Source organism: Cyprinodon tularosa, unplaced genomic scaffold (assembly GCF_016077235.1).
Source record: "Cyprinodon tularosa strain WSP-4 unplaced genomic scaffold, ASM1607723v1 ctg812, whole genome shotgun sequence".
NCBI lineage: Eukaryota > Metazoa > Chordata > Actinopteri > Cyprinodontiformes > Cyprinodontidae > Cyprinodon > Cyprinodon tularosa.
This window is the reverse complement of record NW_024039577.1, coordinates 257,066-273,407: the sequence shown is the minus strand read 5'-3', so window position 1 is coordinate 273,407 and position 16,342 is coordinate 257,066. Positions and strand designations below refer to the sequence as shown.

Genomic DNA, 16,342 nt, shown 5'->3' with positions numbered 1-16,342 from the left:
GCTGCAGCAATAAACTGTAATATTTATACACTGTATACACCTCAAACAAGATTTATGCATGTTCTACAAATTAAATTGAAAACTTTATAAGATTTGTGAGAACCGCTGTGATTTAGGGCTCATATTTAAACAGTTGAATAACTTCATTGAGTAAATCTAACTATTTATAAATTGTTTTTGTTTTCTTAGCTGTGGCACGTGACTCCAATCCTATTACACAGGTAGAGCGCCTTCATACAAAGTACGCTGCACAGCTATTATCATTTACTAGTTCTAAAAAAATCTACTGATGGCATCGTTTTCAGGCCAAACCTTGTTCAATATTATGTTTTGTTTTACAATAAGGTAGCTGATGGGGATAAATAACAGTACTTTAATTAAAATACTCCAAAGAATTTAGAATACGTCAGTTTGGCTTTAAATGTATCCACAGGGGCTTTTTAGTCCCCATTATGGGGAGTAGTGGCCTAGTGGTTAGAGTATTGCGCTTGGGTCCTGGAGGTTCTGAGTTCAAATCCCAAAAATTCCCACAGACTGCCACTCTGACTCCCTGAGCAAGACCCTTAACCCCATGATTGCTTAACGGGCACTGCACGGTGGCAGCACACTGCTCCCCAAGGGAATGGGTTAAATGCTGAGGGTGAATTTCACCACTGTGGGACAATAAAGGGATTTACATACATTAAGGATCTTGGGAGTTGTATCAAAGCATGAAAATAACCAAACAGCCAACTTGAATTACAATATATGAAAAGGACGAATGTCACCAAACCTTCTCTATCATAACACAAAAATAAAGAAATAATAGAGAAGGAGAAAAGAAGGAACACCTGGTCCAAAGGTCATATAAGACCTAGTTTATAAGATCTGGATATTTCAAAAGCCTAAAATGGAATTTATTACAAGTATAACCATTTAATCATTTGGAGCCAGGCTCTGCAGGGTGTGTTTAAGAAATACAGAATGCTAGTTAATGTGTCTGACACCATATGTATGATATTTAAAGCTGAGTAGTCCCATATAATCACATTTTTATTATATAAAATTGTATTCTGACTGTTAGATAACCTTGAACTAAAACCCAAAGCAACTGTGCTAAACAAAAATAAATGGGAAGGTGATCTAATCACATTCATGTAACAGCATAGAGGTGAGTACTATTAATGTTTATGGTTAAATAATACAATACCACAGATTGGAATAATATGTATTACTACAGTATTTATGAAAAAGAGAAAAGTGGGGGGGGGGGGGGGGGGGGGGGGGGGGGGGGATGAACAAAGGGGTGGAGTCCCTTGGACAGCCACTATATAGGATTCCTCATCATTAGCATCTTCACCTCCATGTTTCCATTCATAGAAACTAGCCATCCCCCAACACCTAGCCATCCCCCAACACACACACACACACACACATAGGAATACACACACACCTCCCTCCACAACTGGCAGCGCTGATGGGGGTGGATGCTGTGCCGATGGGCTCTGATTGGCCACCGGCCGCCAAGGAGATGGCGCAACACACCAATGACAACTTCCCCTGGCTTGTGCATCACAGTGAGGTCATGTGGAGCGGAGGAGGATTAAAGGGGAGCTTAATCTCCGTTCACAACATTACACTGCAGCAGCAGCACGACCGACTGCTGCACAGGACAGGCATCGGTCTGACTGGTTCATCTGGAAAGAAACCACAGCATTCATTCCTACATTCTTCACTCCACAGCTCTGGTATTTTAAGTGAAAATCTCTGTAAACTTTAAAATGATCATAAATAAAAACATATCAGTTTGGTTTGTGGAAGAAACCTACTCCTCAGGGTTTAACAGTCAGTATTGCTTCGTATATTCATCAACAAAAGGAGTGTTGAGAATGTGTGTGTCACTATGTCCTCTGAGCAGAAAGCTTCCAGGATAAATGTTTGTTTTTAAAATAAACAGAACCTGAATAAATATTTTTTCCTATTCTCCTCAGACATACATATAAAACTAAAGAAAAAAGGCTTTGACAGAAGACATGCCTTTTGTAGAAACTGTTATAAGAGCCATTTTCCAATTTTTCTAAGAATATTTAACAATTTTTAATCAAACTACTAAAACTACATTTAGGAACATAATGAAATTTCCACTTCCTTTTATCTGAATGTGTTGCTATCAAGCCTTGCAAAATTATTGAAAATACCACTTGAACGGTTATACTTATTTTATTTTATGTACAGACCAACACATAGTGTTGCATGATGAAGCCATAAGAAATTAAGTTAGCTGTTTGCTAACGGTTTGTTCAATTTGTCATCAGAACTCGTACTTTCTGACCCCCAGGAAGGACATTTCAAAATTGAATTTCGAATGGGGTAAGAAAACCATACCCTACATTACCTTTATGTCATTATTGATGGTTGCTTCTGCATCAACAGAAGTAAAACTTTCATATTTTGACTGTTTTTGGCTTTCTTTACTTGACATTTAATCAGTCTTACACATACTGCATTTCAGTGATTAGAGGATGTTTTAACACTGTTTGAACATGCAAAAACACCACAGTGCCTTTTCACTTGTATGAATGTCTCAGTCAAAATTCTGATCTAAATAAAAGTGAGAAGTTGTAGCAATACTTGAGAGTTGATGGCTAAAGCTGCTCTTTATCATATTTGATTGAGTATGAGCTATTTTAGAAAGAAGGGAAGACTGTATTTAAATGTACGGCACTTTAATTGATCATTTTGACAGATAATGAGTTGCTTCAAAGCAAATAGATTTAAATGCATGTACTTGACAGAAAGCAAATTATGTTTTTAATTAGGGTTAATGCAAAAAAAAATTCCTTACATTTTCAGCACACAATGTCCTACTCTCTGACCAGCATGGGCATCCAAACGGGTCTATAGAAGCACCTGAACTATTTTTTTTTTCACCTTTTTTATTGTCATTACACTGTGGCAAGTATAGAGAAACATAATTAACTCCTTGCATTTAACCCATCCCCTTGTGGAACAGTGGGCTGCCATTATGCGGGGTCCGGGGAGCAGTCTGCGGTTAAGGGTGTTGCTCAGGGGACCCAGAGTGGCAGCCCATGGGATTGTGTGGGACTTGAACTCAGAGCCTCTGGATTCCAAGCACTATGCTCTAACCACTTGGTCACCACTCCCAAAAAAAACAAACAGGGGAGAGCATGTACGGTGTCCACCACTAACAAAAATGAAGCAGTCGAGATTCCCACATTTGGGGAATTCACAAAGTCAGAATCGCCGGGGTGCAATGGCCGAACCTCACTATGGTTAAACCTTCTGCATGATCAAGGTACCTCCCCTGCCAGGTACGTATAGGTAAGCACGTGTGTAAGGAAGCTGAAATCCTTTACTCTCCCAGTGGATCAGTGAGGTTTTGACACACATGTACCTGTCGCCTAGTTACATAATGTTCCCTCTGTTGCTTGGTCTCTGTCAAAGTTTTGCAAATCCTTTAATTTGCCCAATTGTTGTAACATTTGGAAATACTATTGTACAGTGCTTATGACTAGAGGAAGACACCACAGATATGGAGGAAAATTGACTGATACTAATGTGTAAGTCTTTGAGCACAAGCCTCTTGGCTGCTAGAAGTCCTGGAAGTTGGCGAAAATGTGATGGAATGTGATGTGGAGAGGTCTGTGGACCTCTCCACAGTCTTCCGTCGCTTTTCTTCCCTCATGTGGTCTCTGTGGCGGCTGTGTTAAGCTACAGTCACGCAGGGAGCTCTGAGAGGCTGCTCGTAGCGATAATACTGTAGCTCTGGGTGTATGTGTTAGCAGATGACTCATGCGTGCAGATTTTTTCTTTTCTTTTTTTGCTTTCTACAAGCTTTCTCTCTTCTACAGAATTAGCCCCGGAGTGGAGCAGCAAGGTTGTTTCCATCGCAACGCAGAGGCAAGTGACTGACAGTCAACAGTGTCAGTCTCCCCGCTGCCAGAGCCACAGAAAAAGCTCCCACTTCATTATTCTAAATATTGACCCTTTTCTGTGCCAAGTGGAGGTGAGAGTGTAGATCCACAGGAACTCACCCGGCTCTGTCGACATGTTCTGTTTGGGCGCTGTTCCCTGATAGCAGGCATTCCTTGTATCCAAGCTACAAGACACCGGAGCTTTTTTCAAGCATCAATGAGAAGAGCTTTGGGCTATTACCAGCCTCACTTTGGCTTTTTTCTCATTTGTATTTCCAAATGAAATGTTGAATTAGTGTGTTCAACTATGTTATGTGAGCACGGTATTCTCAAGAGGGCATGAGAGGATTGTGTAACAGACAGTGTGCCAGAAAAACCTGAAATTGTGGTATTTTACGGCTCCATCTCTCTTCAAAATGGTTTTTAAATGACTTTGATGAATTAATTTGTCTCCTCGGTTCACACACACCATGTGGCGCTTTGGTCTGTTACAAGGCTTTCTGGCATTTTAATGGTGAGCAGCAGGAATCCACTGATGCTGCCTCTACAAGGCCGGAAATCAACAAATAGCCCAAAACATCATCCACTTCAAGTAGCCAAGGGTAAAACACTCTGTTTTTTCCTTTTTTTCATTTAGACTAAGGCATTTAAAGGTAATTCTTCGGAAGGAAGGCTTGAAGAGTATATTATAACATCTTGTTATAACAATGCAGAGCCATATCTATACATGTTAAAGAGTTTAAAAAAGATTAGTCTTTAAAAGCTTTACTTTGTTTGGGTGTAAAAGATGAAGTAGGTGCTTCCCTCTACTTTTAACAATAATCCATAATCTCTATATACGAATATACAGGGTATATGGTGCTGGTCTTTAAGGTCTCTGAATAGGGTGTGTAACATTGGTTGGGCAGAAAATGGCATATTTGCTGTTCTATGAGCCTTAATGCAAGCCTGGTTAAAAGCCGCAGAATGAAACGACAGGTCTTATTCCTTCTTCCTATTCTATTTAGATGAGCTGTGCCCTGATTGGTTGCTTTATAACATGCAAAGCTGCTTAGCAGAGACACATCAAAGCAACAAGCACTCACTCACTAAAACATCAAATTGTTGATATGGTAGGGTGACCGGACATCCCCCTTTTCCCGGACATGCCCTACTTTTCATACCTAAAAAAGTGTCCAGGGGGAATTTCAAAATTGTCCGGGATTTTCGTCAACTACAGTGCAGCAGAACCGAGCCGTGAGCGCCGGGGCTGGTCCGGTGCAAGGAACCAGCGGGGTAAGGAGCGACCAAAACCGACCCGGTGAGGGTAGCCTGGACAACAGCGACCGGAAGCACGGGGAGAAGCGCTGTAAGGCAGGCGGGGGGAAGCATATCGTCACCAGTCAGCAACCCAGCAGCCCGGAACCCCTGTAGTGTCCTACTTTTAAGAAACCAAAATCTGGTCACCATAGATATGATAGAATTGCTATCAACAGCTTAGCGACAGAATCATACTAACAGCTTCCGGTTGTGATGGCCTTATGGTCGGAACAGCCCCTCCTTTCAGTAAAAGATTTTTAGGAAATCATGCTTTGAACTGTCCAAGATCTTGAAAGCTGTCTCCGGTAAAATGCTTAGAGCAAATGAACAGCCGAGCATCAAACTTTAAATAATCTATGCATGTCGAGTCTTCGGATCCCTTGGAAGACTGTAAATATTTTCCCCTTTCTCTTTATAGCCCAGAACACTGCATTTACGCCCGTGGTTCTGGCTCATTTTCAATAGAGAAACTGCCTGCTTTGTAATTCTTGTAGAAGTAAACCCAACTGTAGGCTAAACAGTTAAACCGGCATCTTCTTGGGCCAGTGAACCAGTGGGCTGGTCTGTATGTCAATCGCGGGGTACGACAAAAGTACAGGCCAGAACCAAATAAGGCAACATCCCCGAATTTACGTCAATTCAGTACTTCATTAGAATTCGCCCGTTTTATGGTGGAAGTTTAGAATTGTTTGATTTGCAGAGAAAGGAGGTGTCGATGGGGTTTGAACTTCTCTCTACCTCGATTTCACCCACTGAACTATCGTTATTCATCTATGAAAAGGTAAACTCAGTTTTGCATTCTATGACCCCTTTAAGCACTTGGCTCTGCAGTGGCTCTGCAGAGTCTCTGCAAAGCGGAAATGACATTGATGAATTTTGTTATATTTCCTAGTAAACTAATCTATGCAGACACTGTGCACATCGCACATGCAGCAGAGTAGGTAATATGAATGGTGTTCTTCTTCGATTAAGGTTTTCCTTTCCTGTTTCTGCTTACAGAATAAACTAACAAATAAATAATCTCTCAATGTCTTCTTTTGCTTGCAGCTAAAGTCAGAGCAATTTAAGCTGTTTATCTTTTTTTTAAGGAAAACAATCAGTCTATATTTCATTTGTAGAGGTGACTGGAGTTTAGTCTACATCAAATTGAGCAGACAGCTCCTTTACTGTTACAGCATACAATAAAATGACCCTGAAAGGGCATGCCATCAACCTAAGGAAGCATTGGGCTAAATTTACGCATAATTAGGAAAAATGGACATCTACCTCTAAAATGTTGTGATATAGAAAAACATTTTTCAAAATGTCAAAATTTTGCAACGACAGATAATTATAGAATTTTTTTTTACAGATATACAATATTCAAACAAATATGGTAATAGGACTTTTTGTATCCTATGTGATTGGTCGATTATCAAGGGGGCGGGATTGTTGTGGCGGAAGGTTTACAAGCATGTTTTATTGTGGCCGGTTTATCGGAAACATCTTGCTAGCCAGTTAGCAACTTAGTGCTAGTAGGTTCCCAATGGGAAATTACATTGGGACGAAGTAGCACTAAATTGGTGACTTCGAAACCAAACTGTCAAGGAACGCTATGCACAGCAGAAACATGCAAGAGGAGGAGAGTTTTGTGTCGGAGGTCATGGATGAGTCTCCTCCGTCATACATTTTTTATTTAGAGGAGGAAAGCGGGGACAAAGTTGTTGTGGAAGAGCACGCCAGGGCGGCAGAAGCTTGGTTTGGTGTATAAGGCTTACGGCCATACATGTTTGAGCCCTTGCCTCGCAACGCTGCCAGTTCTGTTAGCTCTACGCCTGCCGAAGACACAGACGTTCATCTCTTTGAACAATGGGACGCAACTCAATGGTAAAATAAACGATTCTTATCCGTTACGTATATTGAATCAAGATGCTATGACCGCAAAAATTAGATGGACAGATGACCGTTGATATATGATTGGCCGAATTTAGGTGTACAAGCTGACATATAACTAACTGGCCTGCATAAAATAAAATAAAAAAACACAGATTATAAGACAGGTTTTTTCTTCAATAGAAATGTTCTAAATTTTGGGACAATGTAGTCTGATAAATAGTACATTTATATACATGTTTAAGCCAGTCAGAATCTGACTTCCCTACGACTTTAAAGTTCAAGTTGTAAATAAGACACAATGAGAAATCCTTAAATTTTAAGGAGGTGAGGAAATAAACAATAGGTGAGAGGTTTCCAGAAACAGCACTTTAAGAACCTTTACCTGACATCAATCCATTTGGAAAGCCAGTACTAGGGCTCTCCACCTTCCCTACATAATATTACCTGTTGTGCAAAAACAAAAAGATGGCGACCATGGGAGACGCTGCGAGCCAGACTGAGGACTGAAGAAGAAAAACATAATGGGGTGTCTTATATTAATCTCTAGACAGTTCCCCAGGGTAAATGTGTTTTTGATTGATAGGAGAAGTGAACGTTTTTCGATGCGTGTGACTGCGTAATGTTACATTTGACAGTGGTAGTAGGATGAAACTTTTATTTCTACTCTCTTAAAAAAAAGAGAAATAAAAGCAAATGAGAGCATCCAATAATAAGTAAGGGACATCTCTTGTCTCAAGTCCACATCAAGCCACAAGTATGTAGCATTTAACTCAACATCAACTTGCAAGCCCTAAAATTATCAAATCAAGTCTTAATCCTTAATCCTGATTTGAATAAAAAAATGGTCCACACTTCTGGTTAATAGTAATATAAAAAAGGTTTGATAGTACAAAAGACAGATAAACAGTGTCAGGGTTTAGTTGTGGTTTGGAGGACCCAAATGCAGAGGCAGAGGCTGAGGAGATCTCTTGGGAGTTTTAATGGGGCAAAACAGTAAACAAAGGCAGGGATCCAAAAATGCAACTAATAATAAAAGGCAAACCAGAACAGAGGAGACATCTGGGGAAAACCAAACACGAGGAGCCAGGAAGAGACGAGGAACATAGACCACAGCCTGGGAAGACAGCAAAGACAAGGAACCAACAAAGAGTGAGAGCAGAGGGAGAGCATATATAGGAGAGACAGACAAAGGGAGGGCTAACGAGCAGACAAGGAACAGGTGTGAGAGGAGACAACGAGGGAGCCAAGGAGAAAGGAACATACACACACAATAGGGTAAAAGAGGACAACAGAAAAACATGAGAACTAATATAAATCTAGAAATACAACAAAACTGGAATTAGGCCAATAAATCTAGAAAACAAGGAGCAAAGAAAAGAACAGCAGAACCAAGACCATGACAGTGCCCCCCACTTAAGGGCGGATCCCAGACGCCCAAAATGACCAGAAAAAAAAATAACCCACCCTGGGTGGGCGGAGGGGGAATCAGGAAGGAGGGCATGAAATACAAAACCAAACGCAGAGTCCAAACAAAAACCAAAACAACCCACCCAAGGTGGGCGAGGGCAAACAAAGTCTCTGGAGGGTGGCCGTGAGGCCGGAGGCCAGGAAGAGTCTCTGGAGGCCGGCCTTTGGGCCCGAGGCGAGGCAGAAGCTCAGGAGGCCGGCCGCGGGGCCCAAGGCGAGGCAGAAGCTCAGGAGGCCGGCCGCGGGGCCCGAGGCGAGGCAGAAGCTCAGGAGGCCGGCCGGCTCAGGAACAGAGGGGCCCGCCGATTGCGGCCCCTGGACAGGAACAGAGGGGCCCGCCGATTGCGGCCCCTGGACAGGAACAGAGGGGCCCGCCGATTGCGGCCCCTGGACAAGAACAGAGGGGCCCGCCGATTGCGGCCCCTGGACAGGAACAGAGGGGCCCGCCGATTGCGGCCCCTGGACAGGAACAGAGGAGCCCGCCGATTGCGGCCCCACGTCAGGAACAGAGGAGCCCGCCGATTGCGGCCCCACGTCAGGAACAGAGGAGCCCGCCGATTGCGGCCCCACGTCAGGAACAGAGGAGCCCGCCGATTGCGGCTCCACGTCAGGAACAGAGGAGCCCACCGACTGTGGCTCCAAATCCAGCATGGAAGAAACCGCCCATGGCGGCAAAGGTTCAGTCTCTGAAGTGGCTTGTGATGCCCGCAGAGGGCTCTTGGCGGTTTGGAGCGCCTGCAGAGAGGTCCTAGGAGGCGTAAAGCCACATACCTCGAATTCAGACACCTCCTTTAAGTTCTGCTCAGGGGTCTCTGAACGGAACAGAGCTAACTCAGGGGTCTCTGGACAGCACAAGGCTAACTCAGGGGTCTCTAAACGGTACAGAGCTGACTCAGGGGTTTCTAAAAGGCACAGAGCTGACTCAAGACGGCTCAGGGCTGGCTCAGGGGTCTCAGGCGCTAGGCTAAACGGCCCGCTAATGGGCTCAGGAGTCTCTGGCGCTAGGCTAAACAGCCCGCTAATGGGCTCAGGAGTCTCTGGCGCTAGGCTAAACGGCCCGCTAATGGGTTCAGGTACTGGGGCAACCGCCCAACTACTGGGCACTGGAGCTGGGGGATCTGGCCCTCTACTGGGCACTGGAGCTGGGGGATCTGGCCCTCTACTGAGCACTGGAGCTAGGGAATCTGGCCCGTCAATGGGCACTGGAGCTAGGGAATCTGGCCCGTCAATGGGCACTGGAGCTAGGGAAACTGGCCCGTCAATGGGCACTGGAGCTAGGGAAACTGGCCCGTCAATGGGCACTGGAGCTAGGGAAACCGGCCCGTCAATGGGCACTGGAGCTAGGGAAACCGACCCGTCAATGGGCACTGGAGCTAGGGAAACTGGCCCTCTAATGGGCTCTTGAGCTAGGGAAACTGTCCCTCTAATGGGCTCTGGAGCTGGGCCTCTAAAGGGCTCTGGAGCTGGGCCTCTAAAGGGCTCTGGAGCTAAGGACACTGGCCCGCTAAAGGGCTCTGGAGCTAGGTAAACCGGCCCGCTAAAGGGCTTGGGATGTGCTGGCTGACAGGGAACTGATGGAGGTGGAAGGAAAGGGAATAGATCCTCCCTTTGGCCATAAAAGTAGTCCCATAACTCGGACTCCTCAATATGTGGTGTTCTGACTGCAGTGGGTGTAATCATGGTGACTGAATTTAATCCTCTAACTCGAGGAGCTAACTGCTGGTCATGGAGGTGACGGCCAAGGCCATAGGGGAAACTGACCTGAAGAAGAGTGGGATTGAAGCAGGCGTCAGGCTGACCCGCCGGAGAGGGAGTGCAGGCGTCAGGCTGACCCGCCGGAGAGGGAGTGGAGGCGTCAGGCTGACCCGCCGGAGAGGGAGTGGAGGCGTCAGGCTGACCCGCCGGAGAGGGAGTGGAGGCGTCAGGCTGACCCGCCGGAGAGGGAATGGATTTCTTCCCCCGGCGGCGCTTACGCCTGGAGGAGGCAGACGGCATGGGGGAACCAACAGCTGGTGAAGGTGGAGGAACCGGACTGGAGGCGATTGAGAGCAGAGTTGGAAGGAGGTGAAGTGATGGTTTGGGTGGTGGAGGTCTGTTGAAGAGCTGGGCGCTGGCTGCTTGGTGGTTCCACTCCAACTCTTCAAACAGTTCAGACAGCACCTCTCCTCAGGCGGGCTGAGACTGGCAATAGTGTCCAGAGCCTTTCCCAGCTTCAGGAAAAAATCCCTCAGGGTGTCCAGACTGGGCTCTGCTGGGTCCATTGTGGTTGGTTCCTATTGTCAGGGTTTAGTTGTGGTTTGGAGGACCCAAATGCAGAGGCAGAGGCTGAGGAGATCTCTTGGGAGTTTTAATGGGGCAAAACAGTAAACAAAGGCAGGGATCCAAAAATGCAACTAATAATAAAAGGCAAACCAGAACAGAGGAGACATCTGGGGAAAACCAAACACGAGGAGCCAGGAAGAGACGAGGAACATAGACCACAGCATGGGAAGACAGCAAAGACAAGGAACCAACAAAGAGTGAGAGTAGAGGGAGAGCATATATAGGAGAGACAGACAAAGGGAGGGCTAACGAGCAGACAAGGAACAGGTGTGAGAGGAGACAACGAGGGAGCCAAGGAGAAAGGAACATACACACACAAGAGGGCAAAAGAGGACAACAGAAAAACATGAGAACTAATATAAATCTAGAAATACAACAAAACTGTAATTAGGCCAATAAATCTAGAAAACAAGGAGCAAAGAAAAGAACAGCAGAACCAAGACCATGACAAACAGAAGTTAGGTAAGCAGTTGTGTAAGTTATGTTTTAATTCCAGATGTAGTAGAAATAATGTATTTTTATTACAAAATATAGTAACCCTTTAAGAGGCCAGTAAGTCATTATTTGTGAAAGATTATTTTCATATAAACAAGAAGTTCATACATCTATAACTCCATTGTGTTTAATATTAATCCATGGGTTTCTATTAGCCTTTTCTCTAGATAACATCTAAATGTTTATCTTACCTAGGTGCAAGAAAAGCAAATATTATACTTCTTACAGCAAGTTGGAAGAAAAAAGGTCGTCTGGCAGTTGGTCTCTTGATTAAATTCAAACTGATGGAGGGCAATTAAACACTACATAGATGTGATTAAAACTGAAAGAATGTGAAACTTTAATTTTGTGACAGTGCGTAAATCTTCTTCAGGGAATAAAACACCACCTTGGCTTTCTCAGCCAATTATTAGAGGTAGCTTGGCCTCGCATCTGGTCATGAAAAGGAGGCATGACCTTGATATACAGAAACACTATTATATACTGTATGTCATTGGGATTTCTTCCAGTTTTGATATTTTCTGTTAAATGTTGATCCAATAAATCATAATATATCAAATGTATGTAATATACATTTATACACTGATAGACGAATGGGTAACATATTGTTAAGTGTATTTCCCTGTAGCCCATCAGAATGGGGAACATGATGTTGAACCCACATCTTTAGACTACAAGACTTGATGAGCCAAAGATGCATGATAGGTGTTGGCAGCGACCACAGATGGCAAGGTTTTGTATTAAATAATAAACTTCTATACTGCGATGGATGACACCTACCCCACATTGCAAAACTGTTTTAATTTGGCCACACGAGAGGTTTTTATAGCCTGTTTAAGTCGATACCCCATATTCTAAATCAAAATGAAGTCCAGACTTTGAGTAATCCGATCCAAAAATTAAATCCAGTGGAGCAGCATGCTGCATTTGTGTTTTGGATCATTATCCTTAGGCGTTTCCTAATTTTGGTCGCGCTAAAGGTCATAAACTGTTGGTTGGACATGTCTTTTAATGTTTTTTTCTTCAATAGAGTAGAAATAACAGTTAAACCCTGTTATCATCCTACCACCACTGTCAAATGTAACATTAGGCAGTCGCACACATCTAAACATTTCCATTTCCACAATTTTCCCTGGGGAATCCTATACAAACAAACATAAGGTATCAGTCCTCATTCTTGCCCCTCTCCTATGGTTGCCATTTTTCTGTTACTGCACAACAGGAAATATTATGCAGGGAAGGTGGAAAGCCTTTAAAATGACTATTAGAATGGATTGATTTCAGGTAAAGCTTCTTCTCTGCTCTTTAAGCAGGGCATAAAGTGTTGTTCCTGGAAACCTCTCACCTACTTGATGTTGTCAGACAGATTCCTTCTCAAGTGTTTCTATGGGTCCTGGACCAGTCAGGTCTAAACACATTTTTTTACTCTGAATTCAGTTTCTGTATTATTTATTTATTTATTTATATGTAAACAATATGATCATGATCATAGGTGCTAATCTGCTCCCCTCTGCTTTTGAATCAACTTTTAATCTTATGCCAATGAGTTAAGATGGAGAGGCTTAAAAATGTTTTAAGTAGGAATAGTTTAAAGACAGTTATGTCAGTATGTTAAGAGATTAAATATTAAAGGTGTTGTAAAGGATTTTCGCTAATTTTTGAAAACCCGCCCTTTCCACTTAAAAAAAAAAGCACATGGACAACCCTGTACCTGCTCCCGAGAGAGAATGCCTATGAAATGCAAGCAAGCATGCATGAGCCTATTTCTCCTCGTGCACACCCTGTTTAAAAGTTGCTGTACCCAAACGCCCGCCCTAATCCCTAAATCCCTCAATCACTATATAGAGCAGGGACTATATAGTGAACTTTATAGCAAACTCAATTAACTGACCGTTTGGGCAGATGATCACTATTTTTTTGCCCCCTATTGGACAAGTAACTCCTCCTCCACATTGTTACTACTCACCGCTGTCGGGTAGCGGCAGCCTATGCCGAAAGCGGGCAGCTGCGACAGCAAATCTCATAATGCTTTGCAAAGATAGCTCATAGCTCAAAGCGTTCGTGGATATATCTGCCTCTTCTGAGGCCTTTCTTTTCTTCATAACAGGTCACTGTCACCTTGCAACACGGTACGGATTGATATTAACAATATAACAAATTATTGGAAGAAAAATCAAGGAAAAAAATCAAGGAAGTTGTTTTTTGTCATGTACCACTTTATTAGGTACACCTGTCCAACTGCTCGTTAACACTAAATTTCTAAGCAGCCAATCACATGACGGCAACTCAGTGCATTTAGGCATGTAGACATGGTCAAGACAATCTCCTGCAGTTCAAACGGAGCATCAGTATGGGGAAGAAAGGTGATTTGAGTGGCTTTGAACGTGGCATGATTGTTGGTGCCAGTAGGGCTGGTCTGAGTATTTCAGAAACTGCGGATCTACTGGGATTTTCACGCACAACCATCTCTAGGGTTTACAGAGAATGGTCCGAAAAAGAAAAAACATCCAGTGAGCGGCAGTTCTGTGGGCAGAAATGCCTTGTTGATGCCAGAGGTCAGAGGAGAATGGCCAGACTGGTTCGAGCTGATAGAAGGGCAACAGTGACTCAAATAACCACCCGTTACAACCAAGGTGGGCAGAAGAGTATCTCTGAACGCACAGTACGTCGAACTTTGAGGCAGATGGGCTACAGCAGCAGAAGACCACACTGGGTGCCACTCCTTTCAGCTAAGAACAGGAAACTGAGGCTACAATTTGCACAAGCTCATCGAAATTGGACAATAGAAGATTGGAACAACGTTGCCTGGTCTGATGAGTCTCGATTTCTGCTGCGACATTCGGATGGTAGGGTCAGAATTTGGCGTCTACAACATGAAAGCATGGATCCATCCTGCCTTGTATCAACGGTTCAGGCTGGTGGTGGTGGTGTCATGGTGTGGGGAATATTTTCTTGGCACTCTTTGGGCCCCTTGGTACCAATTGAGCATTGTTGCAACGCCACAGCCTACCTGAGTATTGTTGCTGACCATGTCCATCCCTTTATGACCACAATGTACCCAACTTCTGATGGCTACTTTCAGCAGGATAATGCACCATGTCATAAAGCTGGAATCATCTCAGACTGGTTTCTTGAACATGACAATGAGTTCACTGTACTCAAATGGCCTCCACAGTCACCAGATCTCAATCCAATAGAGCATATTTGGGATGTGGTGGAACGGGAGATTCGCATCATGGATGTGCAGCCGACAAATCTGCGGCAACTGTGTGATGCCATCATGTCAATATGGACCAAACTCCCTGAGGAATGCTTCCAGCACCTTGTCGAATCTATGCCACGAAGAATTGAGGCAGTTCTGAAGGCAAAAGGGGGTCCAACCCGTTACTAGCATGGGGTACCTGATAAAGTGGCCGGTGAGTGTAGGTGTTCATACGATGATCCTTAGTATAATGAAACTACTGAGGGTTCAAAAAGCAATTTAACTAGTAGGGTTTGCATTTCTGCTGACCCCCTATTCACTGCGTCCCTTTGGGAAGATTAGTTCAGGCAGCCAAGTCACCCACCACAGAGGAGAAAAAGGCACAGTGAGGTGGGGATGAAGGGGAAGAGCAGAGAGTGCATGTGAGTAGAATGTCTGTAATGAAGGTTTTGGATGTCATCCGTTATTAAATAATATTAATACACAAAAACATTAAAAAATAAGCTTTTTTTTTTAAAACAAAAATACAGATTTAACCTGTACTTCAAGTGCATGGGGTTAGTTATGTTTTTGTAGAGGTTTTGCAATGAAATGCGTTTTTTAAGATCATATAAAACAAGCAATGACAAAAAAGAAAGATGGAAGTTAGTTAATCAGTTAGTGAGATAGTACATATCTTACTGCCCTTAGATATGTCCAATCCCTTTAGGTGTGAAGGCTGCAAAATGCTGTGAAAATAAAAGTGTAGGAATAAGTAGTTTCAGATAAGGCTATGCTAATATGGGAATGGGTACTGGGAAATTCCTCATATAATTATTAAGTAATAAACAATAAGGGCCTCTCCTTTGGGATGAAATTATGACTTTTAGCGCGGAGCAGCAGAACAGAAGTGACTTGGAGCAGATGTGTTGCCTATTCGAAGTAAACAGTAAAACCGGAGCAGCATGATTTGCCATCGGCTCTCTACGAGCAGATGTGAGTGAGGAGTGTGCGGTTATCTGCCTCACAACCTGAGCGCACCTCTGGACGTTTTCAAAGCTCCTCTGATGTAACACTAAGCACATGAAACAGCACAGAAACGAAGGAGCAACTGGGACTGCAGACGTCACCCAGTGATGCTGGATGCAGCCATGTTCCACTTACAGCGAGGAGCCAAGAGTTTTCTGCCGAGAGGCGTGTCTAATCTGTCATAAAATTAGAAGGAAAAAAAAAAACTTCAGAGCAGTCAAACTCCTCCAACAGCTTTCAGCAGATCTGGGCCTGCCGTGTAGGCAGAGAGTCTACTGTTTCAACAAGGCAGAGAGAGGAGACTTGAATGTGGCACACAGCGAGGAAAATGAGGCACACAGCTTTGCATGTGTCATGTTCTTGAAATGATTTTGAGTCTGTTGTAGTTAGTCAGTTTCCAGATAAGCCTCCAGCTTCTGCTCAGCCTCCGCAAAAAGGCTCGGGAGCGTACACATGATTCCCAGTGAGGTTTCTAAGCGGCCCAGCGCTGCCCTGCTCAAAGCCTTCGGGCTCTGTTATGTAATCTACCAGCTGCATCACTGTTAGGTTGGTGGGAGCATAAAGGGGTGGGGGGGCACATCATGCCCTAACCTGGACAACCTCTGGAAGATCCTTTCATTTCACCACTATCTCATATGCTAACCAGTCAGCGAATTAAGCAGAAAAACAAAAATGGTTGCCAACCAATTCATGGCCATTTCAGTGTTGGACCCTAGATTCTGATCCAAGTTCATATGTTTAAATTAAAGCCCTGCAGTTT

The 16,342-nt window shown here is 43.8% G+C and overlaps 1 protein-coding gene and 1 non-coding gene across 2 annotated transcripts in view; both read right to left on the bottom strand.

The window, feature by feature from the left end:
* Positions 1-16,342, bottom strand: part of LOC119774436 (protein phosphatase 1E-like) — a gene marked incomplete at its 3' end in the record, with an annotated part of 55,421 nt that overhangs the window by 12,416 nt on the left and 26,663 nt on the right. The gene's annotated exons all lie outside the window — the stretch shown is intronic.
* On the bottom strand, positions 3,157-3,319 carry LOC119774445. Its single transcript, XR_005279534.1, has one exon. It is a non-coding gene; the product is annotated as a U1 spliceosomal RNA (small nuclear RNA).